Source organism: Macrobrachium nipponense, chromosome 26 (assembly GCF_015104395.2).
Source record: "Macrobrachium nipponense isolate FS-2020 chromosome 26, ASM1510439v2, whole genome shotgun sequence".
Taxonomy (NCBI): Eukaryota; Metazoa; Arthropoda; class Malacostraca; order Decapoda; family Palaemonidae; genus Macrobrachium; species Macrobrachium nipponense.
Genome location: NC_087215.1, coordinates 66713236 through 66723235, shown reverse-complemented (window position 1 = coordinate 66723235; position 10000 = coordinate 66713236). Strand labels below are relative to the sequence as shown.

The 10000-nt window shown below is 37.3% G+C and overlaps 1 protein-coding gene and 1 long non-coding RNA gene across 7 annotated transcripts in view; one reads left to right on the top strand and one right to left on the bottom strand.

The window, feature by feature from the left end:
- Positions 1–10000, top strand: part of LOC135200360 (uncharacterized) — a 199070-nt gene that overhangs the window by 60872 nt on the left and 128198 nt on the right. The window lies entirely within an intron of this gene.
- LOC135200362 (uncharacterized) overlaps positions 1–10000 on the bottom strand; it is a 218663-nt gene that overhangs the window by 159408 nt on the left and 49255 nt on the right. The window lies entirely within an intron of this gene.

Here is a 10000-nt window from a genome sequence, read left to right as displayed (position 1 = left end):
AAAATTATTGTTCATGACATTTGAAAACGAGAAGACCAGAGAGAGAGAGAGAGAGAGAGAGAGAGAGAGAGAGAGAGAGGTTAGATGTTCTCTGGGGCATTTGGGCACCGTGTGGTGTACTACATCCCAGGCAATAGATCACGGGCCCACAAACACAGAGGGTAAATTGAGGGCATGTGTGAGCCAGAACTTGTTTTATCTCCTTTTTCGGGGGACGCGGAGTAGTTGGGGACTTGCAAGTCAGGTTAATTAGCCCAGAGCCATTGACCTGGGCACTAGTTGGCCGAGTTTTTTTTTTTTTTATTATTATTAATTTTCTGACTTTCATTACTTGTTCTTAACTGATGTGGGGTCGTGCTGGATTTGTGTAATACTTATAAGTTTTTTTTTATTTCTAAAATTTTTATTTTATATCATAAATCTGGAACCAGAGAAAAACTCTGGATTCGTTCATTTTCAAGTTTTTTATTTCCAGAATTTTGATTTTGTATTAATATAGTGGTACCAGATAAAAACCTCAGGACTCATGATGTAATTTCATGCTTTCGTTCCAAACTTTTAATTTTGCAGCATAATACTGGAACTACAGAAAATCATCATTATGAAAATAATACAATATGTGAAATTCCCTACGGTACCATTAGCTAGATATTGGACATTGTACGAGGAATACTCCTGTTATGAAGACGACTGACTGACTAATTAACATAAATGTTAATTTCTCTAGAGCGTCATTAGTGAGATATCGGACATGACAACTAATACGATTGTAATCTGGAACCCTGATTGATTGATATAGTCGAGCCGGCATCTCAATACTTATAATCTATGTTGCATTACCGTGGCCGAAAATTAGTAAAAATCCACAGTTATGTAGTATATGAGGAAGAATGAATTGGTCAAAATACAAAAATGATTAAGAATTACTTTCTTAACCACTTTTGTATAACGAAAAATACAGTCTTACTCATACACAAAATCGTTGATTTTTACTTACCAGTGCTTATACTAACGAATAAATAATCAAAGTAAAAACTTTCATTATGACAAGACCGAGAATTTTGATAGAAACAACAGCTGAACTGAAAACAGTGTATATTATTCTTGATAAATGGTTGACATCTCCCGAGGGCGCAATTGCAAACAGCCTTTTCTTCCACGAACCGACAGCGCATCATCAGCAATTGCTTGACAAGAGAGAGAACTGGCTCACAATCTAGCGCGCACGCGCGCACATATCTCGCGAAGTTTGACGTAAAAGCTCGCCACCTTTTAACTCACGCCATCTGTGCATTCCTGACGATGAGGGCACACCCCCCCCCCTTTCTCCCCCCACACACACAGGTACCTCCACCTCTGCTACCATCCCGTTCATTTTTATAGACTTCGGTAGGGAAAGGGGACTGAGGGGAAATTCTTTCCTTTCCTCACCGAGTCTTCGTTTGACCTTGAGGCTTCGTCGCCAATGTCTTTCTCCCTAAGTTTGCTCTGATGTTAATTAATTCATTTATCAATTTATTTATTTGTTTAGTTTTGACTGAGTGAGAAAAGGGAAAGCAAAATTCAATTTTGATAGACAAAAACCACTCGTGTATGTGCATGCACATGCATTGGCAACAACATATATAATTTTATATATATACATAATATATATATATATATATATATATATATATATATATATATATATATATAGAGAGAGAGAGAGAGAGAGAGAGAGAGAGAGAGAGAGAGAGAGAGAGAGAGAGAGAGAGATAATCCTGAAACACTAGCTTCAGGGAAAATAGAGAATTTTCCTGTCCTTAATGGTACGAGCGAACAGATCATCATTATCGATGTAATATAAAAAAAAAAAAAATTAAAAATCGCTTGAAAAATCGAAAGTTACTCTTAATAAGTTGGTCATTAGCGTTCATGCTTTGTTTTATGATTCATAAATGAGGCGAACGTTCATTATTGGTAAATGACCGAAAAATAAAGAGATCAATGGAGATTTACCTGATGGCGGTATGACTGTTAGATTTTGAATTCGAGTATAAACTGGTTTTGAATTGCATATAGAATTTAGGCCAAAAGACCAAGCACTGGGACCTATGAGGTCATTCGGCGGTGAAAGGGACATTGAGATTAAAAGGTCTGAAAGGTTATCAGGAGGAAAACCTCAAAACAGGGTGGAAAGTAAGATGGAGGAAGGAGAATATGAACGGAGGTACAGTAAATGGAATGAAAAAGGTTGCAGCTAGGGGGCCGAAGGCATGCTGCAAAGATCCTTAAGTAATGCCCACAGTGCACAGCGCGAGGTGCACTGATGGCATAATGTTTGCCTCATCTGAATGAAGCCTGTCCTGTTACTCCTAAAATCATCTTCTTTATGTTCATCTGGACTTAACATTTGTTCAGTAAGTTCATCTTCTTAATTTTGTGTTCGTCTCGTACAAGCATTATTTTGTTCACTTAAATCATCTTATTTTTTCCAGTTTATTAATTATTTGCTCACTTAAGTTTAATTTTTTCGAAAAAAAAGTTAAGATGAGCTTAAACTTTCTTTTGTGGTTCCTGGGACTACTTGTTCTTCAAGAACAGACGGATCTTACAAAAAAGGGGTTAGGAGCAGCCTAACAATCTTCTACTGCGGATTCTAGGACTATTCGTTCTTCGAGAACAGACTTGTTCTTAAAAAAAGTTATGAACAACCTAATAATTTTCTACTGCAGCTCCTGTGATTATTCGAGAACAGACGTGATATAAAAAATAACAACTTGGAAATGTTCTTCTTAGGTTCCATGGACTATTCGTTCTTCGAGAGCAGACGTGATACAGAAATAACACCTTAAAAATGTTCTTCTAAGTTTCCAAGGACTATTTGTTCTTCGAGATCAGACGCGTTCTTAAATAGAGTTGAGAACAGCTTAAAACATTTCCTCTTCGGTTCCAGGGACTATATTCGTTCTTCGAGAACAGACGTGGTAAACAGATAACATCTTAAAAATGTTCTTCTGAGGTTCGAGGGACTATTTGTTCTTCGAGAACAGACGTGATAGAGGAGAAATAACACCTTACAAATGTTCTTCTGCGTTTCCAAGGACTATTCGTTCTTTGAGATCAGACGCGTTCTTAAATTGAGTTGAGAACAGCTTAAATCATCTCCTCTTCGGTTCCAGGGACTATATTAGTTCTTCGAGAACAGACGTGATATAGAAATAACACCTTAAAAATGTTCTTCTGAGTTTCCAAGGACTATTTGTTCTTCGAGAACAGACGTGATAAAGAAATAACACCTTGGAAATGTTCTTCTGAGTTTCCAAGGACTATTCGTTCTCCGAGAACAGACGCGTTCTTAAAAAGAGTTGAGAACAGCCTAAAACATTCCCTCTTCGGTTCCAGGGACTATATTCGTTCTTCGAGAACAGACGTGGTAAAGAAATAACATCTTAAAAATGTTCTTCTGAGGTTCCAGGGACTATATTCGTTCGTCGAGAACAGGGAAGAGGGGGGGTGGTATCTAACCAGAGCATGAGAACTCATTTCCACGAGAACAGCCGCTGCCACATGAATGTCAGCACGTTCTGGGACAAACAATATAATAATTTCTCAGAGACTGATCTCGTTTTGCTGGTTAAATAAAGCACCATTCAGAGGCAGCACCAATAACATAACCATCACAAGAGACTAACTTCATTGTGCTCGAGTCATAGCTCCATGGGCAACCATTCTTCCAGAAATCTTTCTCAGGTTTTGTATCAGGAAATTGCTACTTGTGCCTCCAGGACGAGTGTCTAAACACAATGGGGAGTGGAAGGGGGAGGGGGGGAAGGGGGAGGGGTGGAGGTGGATTATATTATGAGGATGTCCATTGTTGTGCTCAGTGCCTGAATGGGAGATGATAAAGAATAGGAAATAAAGATTATATAATAGAATTATACTACCTTATGATTATCTGAAGATTCTCGCAGGATTCTGATTCTAAGGAAAGAGAAAGCTTTGTCAGATTCGAAGCAAAAAGTATAAGAAAGCATCCTGTATATACATACATACATACATACATATACATATATATATACTATATATATATATATATATATAATATATATATATATATATATATATATATATATATATATATATATATATATGAATAACTTAATCACATATAAGACGTGATGCTATGTATAAATGAAGGTGATGGAAAATGAAAAAAAGATCTTGGCAATTCTCGTCTTTTCATTTTCCTTCTTGGTATCACCTTTACATATACATACTACATACATACACACCAACACACAACACCACACACACACACATATATAATATATATATGTATATATATATATATAATTATATATATATATCGATATATATGTATATATATATATATACCTATATATATATATATATATATAGTATATATATATATATATACTATATATATATACTATCTATATATATATATATATATATCTATATTTATATATATAAATATATATATATAGTTATATAGATATATATATATATATATATATATATATATATATATATATATAATATAGAAACAACAGGCTATATAATGCAAGCATGGCCCAGTAAGCCTGTGCGCAAATAAAAGGTGCAAAACATTGTGTTCCCTTTCTTATATCAAACCAGCATTTTAAGAAAGAAAGTGCCTCAGTTTTATACTAAAGAATAATTAAAGAACACTGATACTTTTAAAAAGACCAATTCACCCTGCAAAGTTGTGGGATAGGGTGCTGCGTCGTGATAGAGTGTAGAATGACAAACGACTGCAGATGAAGCAGCACCGATTAGTGACAGTGAGGAGAAATTCCACGGAGTCATGAAAAGAGTTCGAAAGTCTCTTGCAAGAGGAGAAAGTTGGAAGTCAACGTGGAATCTTGTTTTCGCGACCAAAGCTCAGCATCAAAAACAAACCAAGGCTAGATTTCATAATCTTCGCGGGATGTCAAAGCTAACTAAAGATAGTAGCTGCTTTCAGATGAAGGCTTAGAGAAAGAGAGAGAGATATGCACCTATGGGTGTTGGGCACCGAGACGAAATGTGGCAGAGATTCTTCAAAAAACAAAAAACAAAAACTAAATAAATAAATAAAAATAAAAAAAGAGGGATTTAGAGATTTTGGGAAGAGGGCCGAGAAATTCTAAGGAATACTGATGTAAAAATGAATAGAAACATCAAATATATCAGAGAGAGAGAGAGAGAGAAAGGGGGGGGGGGGGGGGGGGGGATCCCATGCACCATGGTTAATCACAGCCTTCGCAAAGGAAGGAAAAGGATAAATTCAGGAATTAATGTCCAATGACAAAGTCAAAAGAGGACCATAGATATTATTTCAGGTGAGAGGAAAACGTTAGCTGTCTCTGAAGTGATGTAGCTTCTTCAGGCAATGTTTGCAGAAAGTTCCATACAGGGATGAAGTACAATCTACTGTCAATAAAAAAAAAAAACATAAAAATATTCATATTTCTGTCTTTCTGATACTTGCTTTTACAAGTTATGGATGAAAAAAAAAAAAAAAAAACTACTCCTGAATATTCTAAAAATCGTCCAGCTCAATTCTGTAAAGGCGCTGTCACACTAGCGAAATTTCCGTTGATTTTTTAATTTGACGTCGACTTTTCATGTTTTGACGACGACTTTCTGGTGTCGTCGTCGTCACGAATTTTGAAAACGGTACCGATCGAATTCAACCCATCGCTACCGTCGACTTTATCGTTTGTTTATATCTCGGAGAGCGCTCATTTCAAGTCATCAGATGCAAGATGGGGTTCTTGGTACAGTAGACAAGATTGCCAGAACAGTTTTTGCTCGAAGATATGGGAAGATATGGGACCATAAGCATGATAGTTTTATGAAAAGGGGTCTTAAATGAAAAAATTACCAAGAGATCACCATGCTACCAGGGAAAACTATCCTGAACTTGCTGATCTTTATACAGATAAGCATGCTATATCGTGAATATCAGATTGTTATATAGCCTGGGTCTGCTCTCAGTTATTTATCTTCTTTTTTTTTTGCATTAGCATATATAAACAAAAATCTTTAAATTTTTGCAGTGTTTTTCTGGCTTAATTTATAATAGTCTGACTGTGGTTGTGTAAAAAAAGGCTACGAATAGCCTATCTAGGCTAGCCCTAGCTTATTTTTTTAAATAAAACTTTTCACGTCTTTTAACTAGGACCGAAACCAAAGACTTTTTTTAAATACTATGCAGCATCATTAAACACATACAAGCACGACCCACTAGTTGCTTTGTGTTATAAAGCATAGTTGTTTTATCATTCCGGGAAGTCACAGCTCAGATGGTTTGTGTACATTTTGACGACGACAACCACGGTATGAAGAACGTGTGTGACAACTAGAGCACGGAATGACATCGACTTCTTTGGAAAGTCGACGACAAACTCAGAAAAGGTCGACGGAAATTTCGCAAGTGTAACAGCGCCTTAAGTAACCTCGCACGCGAAAGGTCAGCTGGAACTTGAGGCTAGAAATCTATTCCTAACCTGACCCAGGACGGCAGCAACGCGGGCGTTTGAGATACATCTAAGAAAAATAAATGGGCAGGAGGGAGCATAAGAGGAATTCGGAAAGAGTTGGCGGTTGTGAGGTGAAGAAGCAGAAGGATGATAAGTAAGCCATTTGAGAAAGAAAACAAAAATCGCCACATTCCCAATAAAAGTGTCTTTGGGATGAAAGGAGAACGATTTATAATTTACCCTTTCTAATGAGAAAGCGTCGTCATACTATGGGCATGAAGGTACGAGAGAGGTTTTTAACAATTTGGTCAGATGCCCTGCTTGATGTTATAATAAGGGATTTTTGTTATCACTGAAAAATTACACATCATTAAAATTAACATATGTGACGCTCCCTTTGATTAAAGTACCGTTACACACCTTTGATAAAGATGTGGTGAACACATAGCAGCAACAACATAATTTAATAAAGGTGTGTGAACACAGCACCAGCAAAAACATTTGATAAAGGTGTATGAAGACACAGCAGCAGAAACACCATTTGATAAAGGTGTGTAAACACAGCACCAGCAACATAATTTGACAAAGGTGTGTGAACACATAGCACCAGCAACATAATTTGATAAAGGTGTGTGAACGCATAGCACCAGCAACATAATTTGACAAAGGTGTGTGAACACATAGCACCAGCAACATAATTTGATAAAGGTGTGTGAACACATAGCAGGAACCAAACCATTTGATAAAGGTGTGTGAACACATACCAGGAACAACACCATTTGATAAAGGTGTGTAAACACATAGCAGAAGCAACACCATTTGATGAAGGTGTGTGAACACAGCAGCAACAACATAATTTTATAAAGGTGTGTAAACACATAGCAGAAGCAACACCATTTGATGAAGGTGTTTGAACACAGCACCAGCAACACCATTTGATAAAGTTGTGTGAACACACAGCAACAACAGATGTGTGAACACATAGCAGAAACACCATTGGATTAAAAGGACAGAACACACCGAAGTAACAATTTGATCAGAACGCACGATTATATGGTAGCAACATCACCGTTTGATTAAAATGAAAGGGCAACAACACTATTTTCGTAAGATGGGTCGGAACATTGCTCAACATGTTAGCAACCTTTGATGAAAATGAGCGAGAACATACTAATAGTATCCTTTCACAAAAAAGTGGGTACATAACCATTTGATTAGATATTACGAAGCCACAGCAATAACAGCACCCTGCAATAAGAATGTATGAGCGAATGTATGAGCACTTATAGCAATAACAGCGACAACACTTTTATAACACATGAGCACTTAACAGCAACAGCACGCTTAGATTACGATGTCAGGCCATACTGACTCAGTGGCTTAATGAGTAAACTTGTAAATAGCTTAAATAAGGAATTCTTAGATATGCAAAGGGAAGTCGCCATTTTAGGTTGAAATATTAGAAATTCGCAGAACACTTGAAGTCCTCAAAACTGGTGGAAAATTGTAACGCGATATTTCGCTGAAGTAATCTTCGATAAGGAAAAAAATGAAGTAATGTGTAATATATCCACTTCTGGGCATTTTCTCCTTGATAGAACCTAAGTAAATCTAAGTTCTCCAAAGTGAACTTCATTACCCGTCCTCGAAATGGAGTATCCTTTCAACGGAGTCCTTGGGGGACGATTAGTTTTATTACTTCGCATATGTTTTACCTATTGGGAAGCTATCAGAAAAAAACTCTAACTTTTCCTGTAAACCACCAGATCTCTCTCTCTCTCTCTCTCTCTCTCAGTATCTTTATCTCTCTCTCTCAATATGACTGTCTGTCTCTTAATCACTCTATTTCATTCTCCCTCTCTCTCTTTTTTTTAATCTCTCTGTCTCTGTCTCTCTCTGACAGTCCCCTCTCTCTCTCTCAATACCTTTATCTCTCTCTCTCAATTTGACTGTCTGTCTCTCTTAATCACTATTTCACTCTCCCTCTCTCTCGCTCTTCTTTGATCTCTCTCTCTCTCTCTCTCTTATTCTTAAACACATCTACGAGTGAGCGTAGATGTGTTTAAGAATAAGCTCGACAAATATCTAAACTGCATCCCAGACCATCCAAGATTGGAAGATGCAAAATATACCGGAAGATGTACTAGCAACTCTCTGGTAGACATTAGAGGTGCCTCACACTGAGGGACCTGGGGCAACCCGAACAAGATGTAAGGTCTGTAAGGTAAGGTAAGGTCTCTCTCTCTCTCAATACCTTTATCTCTCTCTCTCAATCTGACTGTCTGTCTCTCCTAATCACTCTATTTCACTCTCCCTCTCTCTCGCTCTTCTTTAATCTCTCCGTCTCTCTCTCTCTCTCTCTCTCTCTCTCTCAATATCTTTATCTCTCTCTCTCTCTCTCTCTCTCTCAATCTGACTGTCTATCTCTCTTAATCACTCTCTCTCTCTCTCTCTCTCTCTTTTAATCACTCCGTCTTTGTCTCTCTCTGACAGTCTCTCTCACAAACTCTCTCTCTCTCTCTCTCTCTCTCTCTCTCTCTCTCTTTGTGGGCGGTGAAAACAAGATTGCCTTTCCGACGGTCGAATCGAAACCTGCCTGTTTGATGGATGATGAAACCTATAAAATTCCTGTTACCTATACCACTACGGGAATAGCCGCCTGGCCGCCTTGTGATACTTTATTTTATACAACAATAAAGAAAATTATTCTAAGAAAATAATATAATAACAAGGAGACGAGGAACAATGCTTTGCAAGGACGTGTAGTGACTAGAATAATGGGTATGACAATTTGATAGATGGTAATGAGATATTTTTGATAAAATTAAAGAAAGAAACGTATTTAAAAAAATAACAAGAAGAGGAATAGAGACAAGGAAATATGTTTTGCAATGACTAGTGACGAAAAATAACCATAATTATTAAAGTGTGTTATACGGTAATAAAACGCTATTAAGCATATTATCTCCGAGATAATATTCTTAATATGAAAAACTTGTCACTTGGTCAAGAGGTATTATTAACCAAACTATGGTAGATTCACATCAACCGTGCATTTGATGTCTAGGCCAGTCCTTTACGACGCTCCTGATTGGCTGCTGTTGGTAAGCCAATCACAGGGCTGGAAACTCTCAGTCTCTCTCGAGAGTTCACATAGGCAGGGTGCATGTTCCACGTCTCCTGAGAGATACGTCTTTTAAAAGTATCCCTCAGGAGAGGTGGAATATACATCCTGCCGGTGTGAACTCTCGAGAGAGACTGAGAGATTCCAGCCTTGTGATTGGCTTATCAACAGCCAGTGTGCATTGCCGTCGAACTTCTCAGTTCCTCCCAGAGGAAGTCGTACCCTACCCTGATACTATTCTATGCGGATCTTACCACATTTTTATCTATTTGTTAATTTATTCATTTATGTTTTTTTTAATAATAAGTGGGGTCTGTTCTTTCTGTATTTCCCTTGACCTCGTCTTACCGCTTCCAAATGAACACCTTAACATTCTTTGGAAGCT